The 22,668-nt window shown below is 37.3% G+C and overlaps 1 long non-coding RNA gene across 1 annotated transcript in view; it reads right to left on the bottom strand.

Moving 5' to 3' along the window:
• Window positions 1–14,191, bottom strand: part of LOC112657782 (uncharacterized) — a 79,313-nt gene extending 65,122 nt beyond the window's left edge. The window contains exons 1-3 of the long non-coding RNA XR_007412461.1: window positions 13,792–14,191; window positions 3,648–3,709; window positions 1,726–1,958 (exon numbers count right to left, since the gene is read on the bottom strand). This is a non-coding gene — a long non-coding RNA (uncharacterized LOC112657782). The remainder of the gene's footprint in view (window positions 1–1,725; window positions 1,959–3,647; window positions 3,710–13,791) is intronic.
• Window positions 14,192–22,668: the final 8,477 nt, after the last annotated feature.

Below are 22,668 nucleotides of genomic sequence, written 5' to 3'. Positions count from 1 at the left end.
TTATGGTTTTAATCTCCTGTCTTGTTCTAATGAGAATTGTCTTAGTGAATGTCCCGTTTGCTACACATCATCTCTAAACTATTTTATACTGAGAGAAGCTATAAGGCAATCAAAGAAATAAAGTTGCAACGTCCCACACACTTCATTTTGCCACGGTGTTCAGTTTGGTTGTTAACATCTGTCCGGGCTTTTGACATATTTTAGCCCACTGTGTGGTTTAACATCAAATACCTCAAGGCATTTTAAAATCCAATTAATACCCTATCATTTTGTGAAATAAATAAGGAAAGTCACAGATAAACAGCTTAGACAAAGGTAAACCGGAGACAAAATTAATTCCTAAGATGGGACTTCCACTTGCAATGAGAGAAAGAGAAAGTGCCACTGATTTATTAGTAGTTGATTCAAAATGACCCAGGGTCGGTTCTGTCGAAGAGGTACATTTCACAAGTAGAAAAGATGAAAGAAATCCTCTCAGGTTTGGATTTATAGCTCAGCTTTTGTAATTCAAAGAGAAAGCATCACAAACTGAGTTGCCAGCTGTTTTGTAACTCACTTGGCAATCAATAATTCAGGTAAACATTAACTCAGAGTAAATCCAGTATCTTGGTACCTTCATGTCTGCAGGTCTGTAGAGGCCAATCTGCTTCGAGAGAAGACAAGATCTGTTTTTATCAGTGCTCTTAATAAAGTGAAAGCAGCCACCTGAACAGCCTGGCACACTCAGTGGAAAGTTATCTGTGCTCCCTCCTGTCGTGACTAGACCACTGGGTTGACCCTGTCCTCCTCTTGAGACCTCTGGGACCCCAGGTACTTAGGATAAACTTTCAATTCTTTTGAAATACAAATTTCCAACCCTGGAGAATGTCACGTAGTATATTTCTTGATTAGATGCCACTAGCATGGCACTTTACAGGGGGAGACATGGAGCAATGTTTTATTATTCAATAAAACAAAGTCTCAACGATGAGTGTAAAAACACGAATGAAATCATTGGTTTCGGAAAACACACCCTAAACCTCTTTCTTTTGATATTTTTAAAAACAAAATGACAACTACAAAAGTTGTCTGTAGTTACCGCCTAAGCAGAGTCGGGTACATTGCGGTTATTGTCATAATTCAAACCTAAGACTTCTGCCAATACCTATCATCCATGGCAACAAGCAGTTACCCACCCTGCTATGCAAGTTTCAGCAGAGAGACTGAGCCATCTTTTGAATGAATCAAGAATTTGCCAAAATGCCAATAGAAATATCAAATACAAAGATTTGCTGAAATATTTCCTTGAGATTGGTGTTTGAAGAAAAACTCTTGGCACACAATTAAAGCTGGAAGCTTGTTATTACTCTGATTAGTCATTTGCTAAGTGATGCAATTTGTATTTCCTCCTCATCCTCTTTTTATTTTTCTATTTGTGTGTGTGTGTGTGGATCATCTCTATTTGGATTACAGTAAACTGCTATTCAAAGAGGTTAAGGTTTTGCTAAAATCAACTTTGCTTCTGGTAATAACAATTTCCTTTATTAAAGCTCTTTTCACTGAATGAAATGCAGAACAGTTCGAAGATTATATAAGATCCAAGTCTATCTCGTCATTAAAATGCAAAAGACCTTCAATACTTTTGACACACCTACAGCTTTTTCTTGGCACTTCTACTTCCACTCAGCTAAATGGTGGCAAGTTCCAGATTTCTCAAAACAACCCCCAAGTTCCCTTCCTACTCACCCTGTTCTTCAATCTGGAAAATATCCTGGTATGGATTTCAGAAGTACTGCCTGATTTCTTAAGCCCTAGATGTTTGGTAGCCAAGGAATGTGTTACTATTTCTAAAGTAAATAATTAAGCCATCCAAAGGAGGGGGGGGGGGAGAACAAAACACTGAAAGAATTAGAGCGATGTAGTACTTGCTTCCATTCCATTTCTGTGCTGGATCTTTATAGTTTCATGCTTCTTTTTGCCTAAAGGATAAAATGAGAAAAAATTTTTAAAGATTTTATTTATTTATACATGAGAGACACAGAGACATAGGCAGAGGGGGAAGCAGGTTCTCCTTCAAGGAGCCTGATGTGGGACTCGATCCCGGACCCCTTCTGCCTTGAGCCGAAGGCAGATGCTCAAATGTTGAGCCACCCAGGGGTCCCACAAATGAGAAAGTTTTTAAATAATCATTGTTTATCTTTTCTTTTTGCATTTTTCTTGAAGTATAATTTACATACCACAAAACTCACACATTATAAGAGAATACATTTAATTTTAATAAATTTAAGGAGTGTGAAACTATCACCCCAATCCACCTTTAAAACATTTGCATCATCTTCCAAAATTCTCTACAGCTTATTTGTCATCAATTAACCCTTAACATAACAGGAAGCTAAAAGAAAAAAGGAGGTGTTCTTGGTTAAGTCAGGAAGTGTCATTTTGAGGACTGTATGACAGCAGCTTGAATGCTTGGATAGTGAGTTGACAATGAACTTGGAACAATTGAAGGTATTTTGATGGAGTTATTTTGAATTCATAATAAGTAATCATGCAGACTAAAACTTTGTGGGACACACAGAAGATAATGAGAGCAAATACTTATATGGTGCTAATATCGTACCGGGTACCCTTCTAACCACTCTAATGTAGGTTTCCTTTTGTAATCTACACAATAACCCTATGAGAATGTACCACTTTACCACTACCATTCCCTTTTCTCAGGTAAGGAAAGAGAGGCCCAGATAGATAAATTAAATAAATACATAAGGGATGGAACTTGGATTCAAACATAGTTAAGTCTCACTCTAAAATCCACATGGTTGCTGACCGCTCTACTCTACTCATCAGTGTAACCCAAGTTTTAAAGTCTGGCTAAGCAAAAGGAAAACATTGTCTAAGTTGGAGCCAACTGATGAGCGGAAGTTGAGGTTCCAGGACCCAGAATAAAATAGACCAGGAAGAGATGTCTTTGCCCAGAGCTAAGGCTATTTCAACCTGGCTGCCCTACCGGTAACACAAGCAGACATGTTGGTGTCAAGTTCAATGTTTTGGTGGGAGTGAGAGGGAAGCAGGAAATGGGTAGGAACTAGGCAAGCACACTTGCAACAGCTGTGTCTTGGAATGAGTCTTCTCTGGCACAAGCCTACGCTCTCCATTTCTGCAAACAAAGCGATATCCGCTAAAGACTGTGTGTCCGTGTTTAGCTTGATATTTTTCTATTCTCCTTTTTTCTTGATCTGCTCAATTAATATTTTCCTTTTCTTAGGCTCCCCCTCCCTACCCGGCCCACCCTGCACTCTTTTTCCAGATGTGTGACAACCACTTTTGGTCTCTAAACAGATTTCAGACTAATTTGTTTAATGGCTGTCTGTTCTCCATTTTGCTGATACTGGAGGATTTTAGAAGCCTAAGGAGACTTCTATGGAAGCTGTTCCATGGTAATTCAAGTTCCAAGTCTGTGAATATATGTTCTGGCAGCTTTGTGGACTCAAGTACTTCCTGGAGTCTAGGGCCAAAATGGGAAACACAGCTGGGGCAGATGTTCTGGACCTAGAGTTGCCTTCTTGGTTTTAAAAGCTGAGAGATTCAGATTGTTTAAGGGTCTCTGCGAAGCTAAGCCAGGTGAAGCAATGGGAGCCGCACCAATAAATGCATTTCCATATACTCACTGCTCTGGGCTTTTAGGATTATTTTGGCAACAGTTTGTGAAAATGACCAGCCTATTTGATACCTAGAAAGGAAAAGAGAAAAAAAATGAAGATGTAATGTTATAGACAACAACAAATGGACATTAAAATTATCCCATTGGAATGACATGCAAGCTTGGCAGATTGAGTTAAGAGACAGATCCCCCCCATAATAAATTGTCTAAAAACTTCACAGCAAAGGCACATTTTTCAAGAACAGACAGGAAAGAATATCCATCCCAATGGTGTTTCTTTCCAAAGAAGTAAGTAGCCATCTCTTGTTAACTTTCATTAGTCAAACCACATCACCATAAAATGTGTTTCTGAGACCCCGTATATAAAATAACTGGATGTTTGCCCATTTAATATCCATACAATTCTCTTTTCAGCACACTGCTTCATTTTAGCTGTTATTTTCTAAGATGAAATATATTTAGTCATTTCTGAAAAACAAAGGTTATATAAGGAGTTTCCCAGGTTTTTGTTTTTCTCTGCTTTCTAACCACAGTTACAAAGTTTCCCTAATTGTTATTGAATAATTGCACCATCCATGCAGGAGCACTTGCATCAGTCGACAATTTAAAACTGTGGCCCCGTAGAAAACATGCTTTAAAAATATATAACAGAACACACAAAATATTAAATTAAACTAACATTTATTGGGCATCTTCACTGTGTGGAGTTACAAAGCTCTCTAGTTAGGGAGCAGTAGATCCAGCCTCTAGTTCTAATTCTCTTTCTAATGATGTGGTTGTAAGCAAGTTATATGACTTTCAGTTCCTTGGTTGCTTCATCTGTGTGGTGAATCTTAGTTTGTTAGGGTGTATCTAGACTTGACCAAAAACTGTCGCTGGCTAATATCAGTAGAAAAGAAATACACTGAAGGATGCAGATTAGAGGTGGTTCTCAGATCCTTGGGGATGGCCACAGACCTGATCTTGGAAGCTTAGGAAGAAAAACAACATTGATAGTGCTGAGGAGGACAGGCTAGGGAGCTGGCCACTGGAAGACAGCATCCTACCTTCTTTGGGCATGGACTTCCCCACCTTGAGCCACTGAATCAATCAGAGTTCACTGTTAAAACCACTATCATTGCTCCTCTAGAAGGAGTGTAGCTATTACAGCTGCCACCATATCTATCTACAAGGAGGAGGAGGAGGCTCTGCTTCCTATGCTCCTGGTCTGGGTTGAAAATGTCTGACTGACAGGGTCGGGTTGCCATGCCCATTTCTAAATTGCAGTGGGGTGGGGGGAAGAATAGGTCAGCACAGAGCTCTGCTCTGTTCCCTTCAAAAGGTGATAAATGCCCCAAATATAAACAGAAGGCTGCAGTCAGTGCACAAACAAAAATATCGATGCCACTAAAAGAAACATTTCAAATTCTAGCACTTTCTAGAATACTCATTAGAATTTGAGCAATAGTGTTCCTGAAAAAGTCCTGATGGTTGCCTATTGATGATTGCCTGTCATCTTGTTGTATTTATTAATAATGTCTTGTTTCACTCTCATTTATGTCCTGGTTTATAAAATAAATTGTAAAGTCAACCTACTTATAATGGGTGACACTATTTCACATACAAGGAATACATATTTGTAATTCATTACTATATTCATATAGAATTTTGTTTAGCTCATATTGAGTTTTCTATAGCATATTATATTATCCTGGCAATATCCCACAGTGTAGCTAGGGCAGGTCTTAACAGATCATTTTTATAAGGAAAAAAAACAAAACCCTGTTACCTGACAAGTGAATGTCAGTGCTCATCTCTGCACAGCAGAGAGGGCACTAGACCCTGTATTTCTGATTGCTCCAACCAATGATACCAAACATGCCACCTTCACAGTTATTAAAGCAGAATATCACATTTAATTCATGAGAGTTGCCTGCAGAAGACAGAGTGAAGATGGCTGAAAAAGTGGAAAGAGTAGCTGTCAATTCTGTACTGAGCCAGAACTTCTTATTTTGGGGAGGAGGGGGATGCCCCTCAATGCTTGAGTGTGGTGAATGGGTGCCCCTTCCATTTTCCAGGCTGGTTTGGACCTGTGCTATTGGGTTCAAGTGGACAAACTGCTTTAATAATCTTATTTAATTTAAATAAGAATTCTTCTTATTCTTTTTAAAAAGTTGCACGTCCTTATTTGCAAATGCTGGGGAAGTACTGTTTTAAGCAACCGAGCAGAAATATTCTTCTCTGCTTGAAAGATATTTCTCACCTGTTTATTCATTTAACACCTACTTATTAAGGGTTCTCATGTTCCCAATGTGATGCCAGATATGACAAATACAAAGGTGAAAAGACTCAGCTCTTGTCCCTGGATAGGTTGTTGTCTGTGCCCTGGGCAAAATCAGACAAACACAGGGCAAGCTCAGATCAATGAGCATGATCACAGGGGTAGATAAATGTAGGGTCTGTAGGAGTACTTAGAAGGGCCTCTTAGTTTGGCTGCAAAGAGTGCATGGGAGTCTCTTCAGAGTAGATGAGTTTTAATCCTGGCAAAAAGACAACAAATGAAGAGGAGACTGTGTTCCATTCAGAGCGAACAGCTGTACAAAAGCTGGGCACGCCTGGAGGCATTCCTCTTTGTAGGACAGGAAGACACTTCAACTTAGCTGAAGAGTGGGTTCAAGGTGGGTAGAGTTCAGAGACCAGGCAATCAAGTGCCAAGTCATGCATGGCCTTCTAGGCCATGAGGGGTCATCCATGATAAAGCCATAGTCTCTAATCTTATAGTTATATGTAGAAAAATAGAATTTTTTTTCTGTTTTTAGTAACATTGCTGGAAATGGTCTAACAGTTGACTCAAGTGGTTCTGATGAGGGTACAAATAATACTTATGAAGTTTTTGCTCTGTGGTAACCCATGCCCTAAGTACTTTATAGCTATTCAATAACTTAAGCGTCCAACAACCATGTGCAACCATATTACAAATGAGAAAATTGAAACATAGGTATCTTCCCATAGGTTATGCAGAGCTGGGTTTTGTAGTCTACTTTCCAAATCTGCTCTTAGAGATAATACTACACTTTAATGCAAAATTCCATTTAAGACATCTCTGTCATGAGAATATTTTTAACTCTGTGAGTTCATATGAATCCTATTTTGAATTATTTAGAAATGCAAGCAGTAGAGAAATAATACACTTCAGAGTCATCAGCTTTACTATTATTATAATAAAGTCATCTGATTAGAAAGCATCCCCTTGTCTCCTAAAGGGATTATTTCTCTTATAGTAACTACCCTCTCTGAGCTTTAGCTTTTCATCTAAAAAACAAAAACAATAATATATTGTGGTTAAATGAGATGATCTGGGAATAAGTGACAGGTACAAAGATTAGAATGTGACACTACATAGTTAGGCATTTGCAACAATATGATGATGTAAGAAGATGGGACTTTTACCGAGGGTTATCTGTGAAACAATGGAATAAATATGCTACCTTCTCTTTTTTAGAAATTTTTTTAAGATTTTATTTATTTATTCATAGAGATACAGAGAGAGAGAGAGAGAGAGAGAGAGAGAGAGAGAGGCAGAGACACAGGCAGAGGGAGAAGCAGGCTCCATGCAGGGAGCCTGACGTGGGACTCAATCCCAGGCCTCCAGGATCATGCCCTGGGCTGCAGGCGGCTCTAAACCGCTGCGCCACCGGGGCTGCCCAATATGTTACCTTCTCAATAATCATCATTTAGTTTCAAGTTTATTTATTCAGTTTAATTTTTTTATTTAATAAACTTGCTTTGAGCTACTTTGTGTCTGCCTCTGTTCTTAGTATTAGGGACACCATGGTGAATATTAAAAGGTCCTTCTTCTCAGATATCTTTCAGTCTTGTGGAAGAGTCAGCTACAGATGCACTTAGGAATTACAATGCAATATGCCATAGATACTGACAGTATGGTGTACAGAGTTAATGGGAACTCCAGGTAAGGGAACCTAGCCCAACCTAGAATTTTGAGGGAAGAAATCACAGTAAAGGGCAAGTCTCCAGATATTGCCAGAATAATTATCAAGAAAATGGTAGTGAAAACAAGACAGAATTGATTATGGAAGAGCAAGATGTAATCTTTCCCTCTGCTAATACACACCATTGATAAGGCAAGTTGGGGGAGCCAACTCTCTTTCTTATTTTTTTTCTCCCTCTAGTCATATCCTTCAGACTCATTTGCATAACATCTAAAAGTTGATCACATTCACTCTGGCATTACAGAAGGCCCTGTATACTTTACACAAAGCTGCCTTTTCACTGATCATTATCCCAGGTATATTCCTCATCATCATTTCCCAATAGTAATGCAAAGAGACCCAGGCCCCTGAATGGATAAGCAAAGTCCAACACAAATGCTGTCAGAGTTTCCCCAAATCATCCTTTGAAAGCCATTGTTAGATACTTGTTGGAATGAGACGATTTTTTTTTAAGCTAGCATTTTCCCATCGAAATGTTCCTCCAGAGGGTTTATAGCCCAGTGAGGGCTCCTAAGGCAGCACGTGTGTTTGGTTTATTATAAAAAATACTGTTTAAGAAACATGTGCAAAGAATTAGAAAATATATTGTAATAATATCTCATCACAAGAATTGTGGAAGTACTGGCATTGTATAGTATTTCCAATAATGATGCTATGGTCATAAAAGTGTATAGTTATCTATTAATGGACCCTTTTATATTGAGAAAATGTATTTTGAGTAAGTTCTCATTTCACTACTGCCACTCTGTAGCTCACTATTTCCTGAGTTCCAACTGCCTGCAGATACTCACCTTGAATTCTTTGAGAAGTTTCTTTGTGGTCTCTCAAAACTGCCAAGTGAATTTAATCTCCACTTGATTTATACTTGGGATTACAAAGTGCTCGTCCCATGTTGATTTTCTCCTCCTCTAAAGCCCCAATCTCATCCTTGTCTCATCGTGAAACTTTATCTCTGTTCCTTGTGACTTGGAATTATTGCAATATCCCCAGTTTATGGATTTCTTTATGGAGAATAGGCTTTGCAGTCTCCATCCATCAGGATAGGTAAGTTAGGTCATGGAAACCAAGAGACCTCAAATCCCAGAAGCTATATACAAGAAAAGTGTGTTTTGTTCCAGTGACGCTCTGTAGATTGGCTGGGAACTCTCTGGGACTCTGGTTGACAGGGAAGCCACTAGCTGGAATCTTACCAGTTACATGGGCCGAAGGAAAGAGAATTCTGCAGGGTCTTGCACCAGCACTTGTATACTTTATTCAGGAACGGACATGTGTCTCTGGGCTTGCAATTGATTGGCTACTCCTAGACCCATGATCCCATCCAACCACAATGGAACTATGAAGTACAACCCCGCCCTGTGCCAGGAGGTGGAAAGCAATAAATATTTGGCAAACTGTTCTAGTGGCAACCACAGAGCCCTTCGGACTGAGATTTGACTGGGGTCTTTGGCAGTTACTAATGATATACCTTAGTCTGACAAGTGGCTTAGCTGCTAAGCTGCTCCATGTCTCAGCTTCCTTTCCTGCAGAAGAGAAGAAATCATTTTCTTCAATGACTCCAGATAAGCAGTCATTGACTACAGAACTCATTTCATTTGCTGTTACTCTTTGATCCTAAAGAGTAACTTGAGAGTGACTTATTTCCCCTTTAAGAACATAAGCTTACTTTCTTGAATTGAGCTCCTGTAATGTTAAAGGAACATTAGGTGAAAATAGTTTATCGTCCAAATTGTCAACAGAACTGATAAATGAAATTTGACTCTATGATCTTTGTTCATTAAGGGAAGAAACAAAAATAGAAGGGACATGGGTTGAATTCTCAGGGCTATCAGAAACTCATCTTTTCATCTCAGAAAAAAAAAAAAACAGTTGCCTTAAATATCTCATAAAATGTCCCTTACAATTCAATTTTTTTAAAGAGTATTTTATTTAGTTCATTCTTCTCAATGAAGTAGCTGGGTATGAATCAGTGAATGGTGTTGGATACTATGGGTTTGGGAATCATGTTTTAGTTTCTGCTGGGTCATTTTTAATGGACACCTTAGTTGCGTCTATTGCTAAAGAACAGATTTATGCACTGTTTGTTTCAGATCGATGAGCATTATAAGCAATCAGGGTGAAGAGTTAAAAAGCGCAGTGTTTTTCTTCCTTAGGCATAAAACAGTCATTCAGCTTCAAGTCAGAACGGGGTAAATTATTCATTTTAGTATTGTTGATATAGGCCCACCTAAAGATATGGCCTTGCTGACCTACGATAAAACTGGCAAGATTAAATATTTCTCCCATCCCAAATCTTTCTGCAGTTATTCAGGCTTTTGTGGGCTACAAGCTCAATAATTTTGTATGCATCAAAAGAACAGGCTGGGTCATAAATAGCCATCATTAATTGAAGCTGCTTTCACACTTAGTTTGCAATTTCTCATCTCTATAATTTAGACAATGTGTACTCTGTAACCAGATGTGAAATTTTATTATACTTCATGGGTCCGCTTAATATTGAGCTTTAGTTTTAAATATATTATAGTGCTCTCTGGACTAACACTTGTCTAGCCATCTTTGAGCTGCCTATTAAAATATTTTCAACTGCAGGTGAGATCAGTGCACTCCAATATTAGTGTACCTTGGAACATGTCCAATTAACCATACCCCTTTGACAAAGATGATTTTGGTCTGGTTATTTATTGGAATGTTGAACCAATATGGACAATGAGGCAATAATATTATCATGCATTTTTTTCTTTCCCACATGTAGTCAGAACTGAGTTATTGGTCCTCCCTGAAGGGGACCATCATTGTGCTGTAGAAAATTAGATACTGGGAGAAGTTATGGGATAAGTCTTTAATTCTCAGGTTGATTTCCTCATGGCCCCTTTATGTATGCTTGATAAGCTATTCACACTTCTCTTTAGTTTCCCAAACTTCTCAGGTCATTATGCCTTTGCCATTCTGTTTCCTATGTTAAGAATGGCTATCTCTATATCTCTTCTGAGTCATAAAGTTGTGCAGCTCAGTTCCAGCAATACTCCTTTTAGAAAACCCTTCCCAGAACTCCTTATGAGTTCCCAGGTCCATGCTCTAATAGATAGCTCAGTAGACAGTACCTACCAGCAATGCATGTGTCTGTTCTTCCCACTATAATGCTAGACCTTAGGCAACAGATTGCTTGAATTTTTTAACTTTTTATAGCCAGTTCCTGGCCATGATATGGACTTAATAAATATTTATTGAATGAATGAATATTTGTTGAATTAATAGCTGGATATTTAATATAATCCTGACTATTTCAATACTATATTTATAGGAAATACTAATCACCAGCACATAGCAAATATTTGCTATATGCTAGACACTGTTCTTTGCAGTATACCTGTTGTAATTCATTGAAGTGTGTACAAATCCTATGAAATAGATATTGTTACCACCCTATTTCACAGATGAGAAAACTAAGGGACAGGTAGAAGAAATAACTTGCCCAACGTCACACAGCCAGGAAGTGGTAGAGCCAGCACTCACGTTCAGTCTAGTTCCAGAGCTACTAAACAAAACCACTTCATGGTTACTCCTCATAGGGTGCATTTCAAGTGGTCAACGAGAAAACAAACTGAAAACAAAGTTCCTCCTTCCTGTACTTGCTTATTCCTAATGGCTGCTCTTTTTAGCTCAAGCAGAAAATAAAGCAGTAACATGTTTCTCTATTTATTGTAGCTTTAGTAATTTCAGCTTGTAAATTTGCTTTGAAAGCCCAAGTGTTTAAATATTAATCAAAGCTATGGAACCTTCCAAGCAAGTGCTGTCAGAGAAAGATCAACATTAGTTAGATTTTTACTTGCTGACAAGTTAAAAATAAGCTTATAGTAGCTTTCCTACCTCCTGGAGATATGTTGGCTTCTAAGCCCGTTGTGGGATCCAAAAGGAAATTTTGGCATTCAACTTTAAAGCAGGTATATAAAAATCAAAATTGTTTTCAAATACAAGCAATTTCCTCCATGTTTAGATAAGTGTACTTATGGAGACAATTCAGTATCCCTCTATGTGATTTTCCTAGAAATGTCCTTTTATCTTCTTTTTTTTGAGGCTCTCAATATGCGATAAAACTTATGATGACAAAACTTCATTTAACAGTGGAAAGTTTAAATTTTTCCATTTGTTAAAGAAATACCTTTAAACACACAGATGCACAGTGACGCACCTATGCTTTTCCCCCAGATAACGACAGGATTTATAAACATGTTATTCCTTAGCTCACATTACTAGTTACAACATTCTAGTATGCTGTTTGACTTTGGATCAGTTACTTATACTATCTTTAACTCGATTTCTTATCTGTAAAACAGGTAATAATATGAATTACTTTATGAAGTGAAAATGTGTGGAACAGTGCCTATCAATAAAAAAGTTCAATAGATTCTGCTGTTGTTATTATTGGCTTCAGGCAAGGTAGGTTTATAAATGAGTAAGCATTGGAAGAATGACAAATATGTTCTTTTAATATGTCAGATTAACCTTTGTGATTATGAGTGTGTATTAGTATGTCTGGACTGCCATAACAGAATCCCGCAAGGGGACTTAAACAACAGAAAGTTCTGGAGGCTGGAAGTCCAAGACCAAGATGTCATCAGGGTTGGTGTCTGGTGTGACCTCTTTTCCTGGTTTGCAGATGGCCACCTTTTTGCTGTGTCCTCACATGGTCTTTCCTGTGTGAGCATACTCCCGGTGTCCCTTTTCTTCTAAGGACATCAGATCCATGGGATTAGGATCCCATCCTTATAACCTAACTTAACTTCAATTACTTCCCTAGAGGTCCTGTCTCTAAATACAATCACATTACAGGGTTAGAACTTCAACATATAAAATTTCTGGGAGATATAATTCAATTCATAACAAGATAGACCAGCACTTGGAAAATAATAATAAAAGTCCAAGATTGAAGCCCTTACCTCTGAGGCCTTGGACAAATTACCCTCTGCTCATCCCACTGGAGTTTTTAACAGATCATCATCTCATTGCCATTTTAAATAAACGACTTCAGCTCTAGTCCAGAGTACTACTCATTAATACGCCTTCCTGCTTCCAGCACTGCATCAGCAGAAACTTCCATGGTATCATCTGTGCATTTTACTTTATTTTATCTTATTTTATTTTATTTTCTGCAGGGTGATAGGGGGCTCAACTAATACTTAACACCAGAACCTGAAGGGAATAGGGAACAAGGGAACATTTGTCCGGGCACGCCATCAGCTTCAAGCATGTCAAGAATGTTGTTGGCATGGCTTTGCCATAACTGGAATGGTTGTAGGGCCGCATATCAGTCCTTCATATGGGTAAGTGTGAAATTCCTAAGGTTTTAAAAATAACACAATGATATAAGAGTCTTTCATTCTAGCACACTTAATCTCACACATAATTATAATAAGATTTGTGTAATGAAGACATTTAAAACTGAAACTGAAGAGTATCTGATCAGAAAGCAATAACAAATTTCACATTGTGCAGAATAATCCATTTGTCAGTAAAAACCTGACTCCCGTGCTTAGATTCCCATCGTTCTTTTTTTTTTTGATAACTGCCCAGACACTCTGTTTAGTTATGATGCCAATTTGTTATTTCATGTAATATTAACAACTCATCGCATAAAATGAACAGTGTATTACTTTTCTGAAAGTCTGCAAGTAAATATTGAATTATGGTTAACAATTTATACTAATTCACTTTAAAAATTTCCATTTCTCTTCTCAAGTCTGTCAATATTCAAAATAACTTCTTCCATTATGTCCACATGTTTGTGTAAATTTCACATGAAACTATCATTTTATCGTCTTTAAAATGACTAGAGATTCTATTTTTTTAAAAACTACTGTTATGGTCTAGATAAACTAAGTAATTTATTGGCTTACATAGTATCTTACTACTATTTATGTAGGTAAATTAGACAAAACATTAATTATTTGTTATTTATAGAAAGACCCTGATGGACCACATTTTCATAAACACTGGAAAAAAAACTTAATTGAAAAAATACTTTTTGGTCAATATTATAAAAACAAAGTAAAGATAAAGTGAAACTAAAGTTAATAATAAATAAATGTTACAGCATAGAAATCTAATTCATGCTAAGATGGTGTTTGAGCATTATTATTAGTTGCTGGTTTTTAACAGAATGTATACCTGGCTTTTCACAACATGGGTCCTCTGTTTTTCCTTCCTTTTCCACATTTGACAGACCCAAGTAAGTAGCCGAGAAGTAGCTCCAGGAAGATGATCAGCCAGCACATTTCTGGCAGCTGGATTGTCTGGCTGAAACCTGGGGAAATTGAACCTATATTTGTCTCCAAGAAAAGATGAGTAGGGCCATGGGGGAAGGAATTGTGTGTGAGAAAACTCAAGCAAGTGGTAGCATGAATCTGAACAAGTGTATTTTGGTGTCTGATTGTGTAGCCCTTTTGTTGTTCTCTTTCACTCATATGTAAATGACAACAAACCCAGCAGTCTCAGGGAACTTCTTTGATTTTTGGTAGTGTGCTTCCTGGTCTACTGTGCCTTTCAGCACCTCTACCCATAATTAGGTCTTTGTTCCAGCCTTTGCCTTATAGTCTCTTCTTCCAAGAAATCACTCACCTTCCCAGCTTTTGGAATCACTGTTTTATGACACAATGGATAGAAAATAATGCACATGCTTTATGATCCTTGAGAAGAAAAAAAAAATAAAAAGAGGAGTGTCCACAGAGGGGGATTGTCTGGCTTTGGGGAAGTCATCACCAGTTGGCAATTGTTATAGACTGACTCAGCTGTCTGGCTCTACCTTTCAGACAGGTTTAGGTAAACTGGAGACAGATCAACACTAAGGCTTATTCACATAGAGACATGCCTGGATAAGCCAAGTAACATCAGTACAGGAAGGGCAAGTATCTATGATTGTGTCAGGCAAATCCCCCTTTCCCCCTTTGAAATGCCATGAATTTAAACTTCCCATGGAAACCAAAGAGTGTCTAATTGTATTCAAGTATATAAGACTAAATAACTAAAATACATTTCTTTATGTATTTCTTTACACATTCATTATGTGTTTATTTGTTTATTTATTTATTGAATGTCTGAAACGTGACAGGTGTGTTGTGAGCCACTTAATGACGATTTAAGAACATTTATCCTCATTTTGGAGATGAGCAACCTTCCTGGAAGGTTAAATGGCTTTCTCCAGGTCATACCACTATTTTATGTGACAGGTGATACTAATCTTAGTTACTTAGCCCTTGTTTCTTCATTTTGACTACAGATTATTGAGTAATATTCAAAAACATCGGCTACCATGCATGTCTTAGGAACCATTCCCACACTTCTGGGGTCTGAGTTTGAGGTTAACACAGGCTGCGAATAACAGGGAAGAGGAACAGAAGCTGATGGGGTCTTTGAGAATAACACTGAGCCTTGAGCCACTCCTGGCAAAACTGACCTCTGGTCTTCTGACATGCATGATGTATACATGTCCTTATTGCTTACTGAAACCAATAGTATGGCATTCTCTGATTTGCAGCAAAAGTTCCTAAGTGCTAAACGAAAATAGTAAAGATAGCATAATGATAAGAGGAACCAAAATATAAGTTTAAGAAAGCCTTCCAAAAATAAACTCATGTATTCCAAATAGACTCCAGTTAGTAGGACCCAGGGGTGAGGAGGCTCTGTTTTGGATTTATACAATAAATGTACACAATTTATACCAGAGATGCTATGGGACTCATTATAAAATTATTTACTTTATAACATGATGTCAAGTATGGCCGTTGTAAAACAGTGTGGTAGAGGCTCCGTGGTGGGAGTGTTACAGACTGCGGATTCTGTCAATGAGAATATGTAACTCCAGTTGTACCTGGGAGGGCATCATATGATATGACTATCTTGAGTTTCTAATTTCCCACTCAGAAAGAAGTGGTGCAAGACAACATTCCATTGCATTTTCTATATCAGGAATAGTTTGTAGACATCTGTTTCCAAGGATACCGGCATCAATTCATAAATAGTAGATTTGCCCCATAAGGATTTTCCATAGAATGCAGAATGAGATGTGACACTGTATGTAAACCCATATATTGCCACTAACAAAAGGTAAAATTCATTAAGCACTTATTATTTGCCAAGCACTGTGCTAAGTGCTTTTCATGTATTTGCTATTAGAGCCTTATACCCTGGTGAGACAGGACTCTTTGCATTGTATGTATGAGTGTGTGTGTTTAAATTACTTTCTACCATCTTGTGGCTGCTGCTTCTTTATTTACAAAACTATGATAATAATGCCTATTTCATAGTGTCATCAAGGGGAGATATATATGTTTTTGTTTGCCTGTGCATTTATGAAGCCAATTGCTTGGCACAGAGATGAAATGAACACTAGTTAAGCTGTTATATATATATATATATATATATATATATATATATATATATATTTAATATAATATATATTTATATATTATTGTATTAACTATATAATATATATTATATAAGATGCCATTAAATCTAAATAACACATATGTTATAATAATACAATGGTTTTCCACTAGATATTAGTAGTTATTATTACCTTGTTAACTATTAGTTTATTGCCTCACTTAGACTTTTCAATCTCAGACCTGTATGCTCTGTCTCTTAATGACCCCTCTTGGAGTTAAATGGTTTTTCTGAGTTCATTTTCAGGTAAGAGAATTTATCAACTGTATTGTCATTGTTTGAATTGAAAAATAAATACATTTTAATGAAGGTGCTTCTAAGATTAACCAATTCATGTCTCTAGCATGCTACCAGTTCCCCTTAAACATTAGTATTTTTTTCCCTCAAATTATGACTAAGAGAAAAGGCTCCGATGTTTATATAAAACTGTGGTTTTATAGTTCCAGTAAAGGAATTCTTTAGAGCCTTCTAATTTCCCTAGTTGTTACAGGTGACTTAGAGAAACACTGGTTAGCTATGTTTGGTTCTAAGATAATGTGCTTATACTACTGGGTATTTACCCAAAAAACACTAATTCAAAGAGATACAGGCACCATTATGTTTATTGTGGCATTATTTACGATAGCCAAAAAAATAGAAACAGCCTGTGTCCATCGATAGATGAATGGATAAGGATGATGCAAGATATATATATATATATATATATATATATATATATATATATATAGTGCCTACTATTTATGTAGTATATATACTACATATATATATATGCCATGTATATAATGGAATATTATTCAGCTATAGAAAAGAATGGAAGAATTCCACATGGATGGAACTAGAGAGTATAATGCTAAGAGAAGAAAGACAGTCAAAGAAAGACAAATACCATATGATTTCAATCATATGTAGAATTTAAGAAACAAGAGAAAAAAGAGAGAGAGACATGTCAAGAAACAGACTCTAACTACAGAGACCAAGCTGATGGTAACCAGAGGGAGATTGGGTAAGGGATAAATGATGTAGGTAAAGGGGATGAAGAGTACACTTATCCTGTTGAGCACTGAGTAATATATGGAATTGTTGAATCATGACACTATACACCTGAAACTACTATAACACTATATGTTAACTATGCTGGATTCAAAATACTTTTTTTACAAAATGAATTTTGTTTTTGAAGTATGCAGTGGTTCCAATCAGTTGAGCGTTTGACTCTTGAGTTTTGACTCAGGTCATGATCCCCATGTTGTGAGATGGAGCCCCACATTGGGCTCTATGCTCACCAGAGTCGGCTTGAGATTCTCTCTCTCCCTCTCCTTCTGCCCCTCCCCCTGCTCCTGTACTCTCTTTCTCTGAAATAAATCATTGAAAAAAATGCAAATCCCTGATTTACAGTAACAAATAAATTCGATTCTTTCTTTTACAGGAAAAAAAATGATGATATGCATATAGAGAAAGAGCTGGACCAAATGATGGCTAAGGGGACTTCTATCTTGAAATCCACAATTTTAATCAGTTTAGAAAACTGTTCATGGTTCATGATGATCACTCTTCCATTAAATGTCTGGACAATTAAATAAGATGATACATGTGTAGCATTAGCATAGAACCCAGTATCCAGTAGATGCTATTCTATGCTAGCAATTACTAATATTGTTCTCTCTGGTATAGAATCATGAATATAGCTTTGTAAACTCAAATGATATGTGATGGACACCTTAATACAAGTTCTTTTCCTTATGCAGCTAGTTAAGAAGCTACTGTCTTTCTCAGTTTCAGATCTAGCCCTCTATATTTTGCTTTGTGATCCTTGGGAGACTTCCTTGCCAGCTGGCTTCTGTTAGGCTTTGCCAATAGGGAGCGCAAGAGGGAGACTGGAAAGCAGGAGGAGGAAAAAAAGACATGCTTATAATCTGTTGTTCTTATGCGGGTCACCCTTGAAATTCCTCTCTCCATTGGAATTGACAGTAGGTTCCAATAACTGCAATTGTTCCTACTTTATAGTTTTTTCACATCCTGGAAACAATTTGTTAGTGCCTTTTCAGCTGTATCAAAGCTAGCTAATCTAGGTCCTGACTTCAGGTGGTTCCTCCTCCTAACTTCTGATGTACCAGTACCAGTCAACCAGGGTGGCTCTGCAGAGCTCTGGGTTCAAATTCCACAGGATCCTTCTCTAAGCTTCTAGATTTCAGTAATACCACCCTCCTCCATTTGTTCCCTGAACCCAAGATATGAACCCCCCAGTAATTGCTTTTATAAATCCACAGTGTCTTCCTTTTGTCTCTCGTTGCTGTAATACCTGGTTGGCGATTATTTACATCAAATCTTTGTGTTAAAATAACTAGTGATTGCCTTTTTTTCCCCCCTCTCGACAGGTCCCTGACTGATAAACTGTCCCATATTCTGCCCAGGGCATCCTGCCCTCACAGAAACATTGTGTAGGCTGATAAAGTCTTTTACTATGTGCAAGCCAATTTGAAATGGCGCTTTATAAGGTTGCAGAATGTCAGAGTATTTTAAAATTAGACCTGTTTATCTCATAATGGTGAAGTTCTCATCTTAAGACCTGATAAATTCTCTACCACCTAGAACCTTGCAATATAAAGGAAAGTTCTCTTGGGTTTATATTACCCAAGAATACTCTTTGAGTAGAGGAAAGCTATGCTAACTTAAAATTTGTCAAGAAACTAAAAGTGATGGGATTTTTTTCTGGGGAAAGTTTCACGTAAAGTTTAATATGTAATTTCTAAATGAATTTGTGAACTGTTAGTGACTTAAGGTCATTTCTGTTATATTTGCTTATTTTTGGAACTTCTCTTTCCCACTCTACCACCTCTCTCCCCCATTTAATCTGCAATCACAATTTTTTCTTCTTCTGTATCATACTTGCTAATGGGTCCTTGTGTTGTTAGAGACTAAAAACTTAATGCTAACTAGGCGACTATGATAAAAATAATGAATTCAGCATTACAATAAAAGCATAGCAAATGTTGGAAAACATTGGGAGGGGAAAATGAGCCAAAATCTACCATGTTGAGAATGGCTGTTCTCAACACAATCCAATAGGCTTCTCTTCTCATAAAATTCAAATAAAATCTTAAAACATAAGGGTTTAAGATTTACTCTATGCAGTGTACTAGTTAGTTCATATCTGAATACCTGATGTACAGAATTAGTCAGAAAAAAACCAAGTAAATCTCATAAGCTGAGCCAACAATAAGATGGAAATGGATTCTACATGTGTCATGAATAAAAATAAATTAGGGATAGGCTAGAGATTTCCACTTAACTTCATCAGTTTGAGATGTGAATCTAATGTGATAAATATTTGAAGAACATTTAAAACTAAATCTAGTGGAAAATGCTGATTTTTTAAGGGAAATGAAAGCTATAATATCAATTACTTTGGTTAAAAGAAACATATCTGACTAAAGTGGGAACCAACTAAAGTACACTTGTAATGGGAAACAGAAATTCTTTCTCATGTGATATCCTAGTTTTAATTTAGAGTCAAACAAAATTAATTACAACTACTTGGCAGAGTATGCAAAGTCACATTCTGTACTTTCTATAGGTACTATAAAGAATTACTGTTCTTTGGGTCCTTTCTGAGGACCTTCATGGAGTGCTTGAATTTGCTAGTTAGATTAATGATTTGGCCTTCACAATGATTTACCCATTTACTAAACTGAGGAGTATACTTGTATGTTTTCTAGTATAGATTAAGACATGTACCATGGTTCTCATAATTACCCTATTTTTATTGATTAGCTTTTGTAAGAGCAATAGCATAGTTTAATAAAAGTACAGAGTTTTTGGGTTACAGTTTGGGTTCAAGTCATGTTTCCTTCGAGCTGATTCTTTAGAATGTAATCTCCATGAGCACAGAGATTTCTGACCACACCCTATCACAAGAGCCTAGAACAATACCTGACACATAGCAGGTACTTGGCAAATAGTTACCAACTGAATAAATAATGATCATAAAACTACATTGTAAATGCTAAAAATCTATGAAAATATTATTGTCCCCTAATATAGCATGATATTGAGAATCTGCTATTGAGTGCTACTGAAACAAGATAGATAATTACTGACGTATCTTATAAAGTAAATTTTACCTTGGTTCTGCAATCTGCTGGGGTATATGAACATTGCAAAATAAGGAAGAATGTGTTGAGGTGCAAGCAGTGCTTTCCCAAACTGAATTACAGTAAAGTACAAAAGGATAACCATGTGTGTGTTTGTCTGTCTCTGCGTGTGGGCACGTGGGCTTGTGAGTGTTTGCTAAGTTTATGTTGCTTACTCTTTTGGTTTAAGTCTCTCAGACAAACGTGAGGCACTGACTTGTGAGACTGTTAGACCCTTAGGACCAGCCAGATATATAGGATTTGACTTTGCTAGGTCTTAATTCAGCACTTTCCAAGACCACCTATCATGGAAAGTTTAAAACCGAAGGGGGAAAAAAGGAAGGGAACAAAACTAAAAAAAAGATTTGTGCAATAGGTAGAGCTGCTTTCTATAAATCCTGAGATAATAAAACAAATTACAAAATGAATTCACTTTGCCTTCTGTTTTTATGGCTTTGCCTTAACGGGGTCCTCTATCTTCTCAAGTTCTTACATGAGACACTGTATTTTGGGAACACCAAACAGCTCCTCAGTCTATGAATCCTCCTTTGTACATTCTGCAAAAGGCTATATATTTTGTAAGTCTATGAGTGGGAGGTACTTCTTTCTTTATTTGATCTCTCTCTCATAACTCTGTCTAGAAGCTTAATATGCTTCTTTTCATCAAGGAGGCAGGCTGCTATGAAGGATGACCTCTTCAGAGTCACGCAGAACCTTTTGAAGACAGATTTAACTCTTTCCTCTTAGTAGGTCTTACTTTTGGGGAATGAATCAGCAATCAGCTGCAAAGACATGAGATTTGAGCGTGTCCAAGGCTAGGGATCTAAGATGTGACCCAACCAGCAACCTATATAACCTCACACATTAGTTTTAGATCTAGCCACTGAATTCAGTGGAGCTTACTGGATGGGGTTATAAAGGTTTATCTTAGTCTTAATTCATTTCCGGCTTTCATATTATGACCTGCTCTGCTACCCTGAAGCAAAATAATCATGGAGATCCAATGTTTACATTAAATTCATTACTGCAAAAAAAAAAAAATTCATTACTGCATTGTTCTGTTCTCAAGAGTGCCCAGCAGCCTCTGAAAGAGTCTAACATACTTCATGAAAGGTGTTCCATTTCTGAAGAACATGAGGCTAATTAGTTGCCAGAAAATGTATCAAAGATCTAATTGATGGCAGAGGGGAAGGCAGTGAAATAATACAACCTGTGGAGAACCTGATAGGAAGGAGTATGGCTCAGGACATTGCTAGTGTGATATCCCAGGTGTTGATAACTTGTTAATCAATTGATTGTGTTCTTACCATGCAGCTCTAAAGGTAGACCATTCTATACAAGAAATTCAACACAAAGCCCAGCTAACTAAAAAATCACCACCATCACCACCACGAACCCTCACCTTTTCCATCCCATCCACTCTTGTACTCTGTCTTTTAATTTCTGGATGTCTAAGGGAACACAGAATTCAGAGGCAGATGGGACTAGGAAGTGTTAGCAAAGTGTTAACAAAGACCATTGCTAACATTTTGGGAACGTGGCACTCTAAGTGTTATAGATCAAATTAGAGCTTTTTTATCCTCAATATGTATTTAAAGAAACACTTGCTTTGATATTGTCTTAGTCTGTTTTGGCCGCTATAACAAAATACCAAAGACTGGGTAGCTTATAAACAACAGAAATTTCTTTCTCATATTTCTGGAGGTTAGGAAGTCCAACATCAAGTTGTCAGCATGGTCACGTTTTATGCATCTGAAGCACTTCCCAAATGCCCCATCTCCTAATACCACCATCTTTGGGGGGGTAGGATTTCAACGTGGGTGTTTTGGAGGGACGTAAACATTCAGATCATCCGGTGGTAGGTATCATCTGCTGTTTTGGTTAATAATTCAGATGCTTGACTCACAACATATATTGATAGAATCTGAATTTTGGGGAGTCTGATTTTTGTAACCTCCATTTTTAGCAAGCACTCTTGGTAATATGTTCGTTAATATTCAGGAACCACTACTGAACTATTTACTGCATTTGTTTGTTTGTTGATTTATTTATTTTAAAGATTTTATTTATTTATTCATGAGAGACACAGAGAGAGAGGCAGAGACACAGGCAGAGGGAGAAGCAGACTCCCTGCAGGGAGCCCGATGTGGGACTCAATCCCAGGACCCGGGATCATGACCTGAGCTGAAGGCAGATGCTCAACTGTTGAGCCACCCAAGTGCCCCTATTTACTGCCTTTGAAGCCATGATAGTAAATGAGGAAAGATCACTTGTTTCCTCAGCTGCTAGGTCTTCTGCCGCTGTGGATAGGACAACTGTATGTTATCTCTCCCCTTTTACCTTTGTACTATCTCCCCTTGTGATTTGAATCAGCACCCTTAGTCATGCTCTTCCAACAAGCTCATGGTATCATGTGGCCAGTCTTTATATGAGTCATACAGATAATTTGGAGATGAAAAAGTTAGCTACTCAC

Source organism: Canis lupus, chromosome 8 (assembly GCF_003254725.2).
Source record: "Canis lupus dingo isolate Sandy chromosome 8, ASM325472v2, whole genome shotgun sequence".
Taxonomy (NCBI): domain Eukaryota; kingdom Metazoa; phylum Chordata; class Mammalia; order Carnivora; family Canidae; genus Canis; species Canis lupus.
The sequence above is the reverse complement of the archived record's forward strand: the minus strand, read 5'-3'. Positions and strand labels throughout refer to the sequence as shown.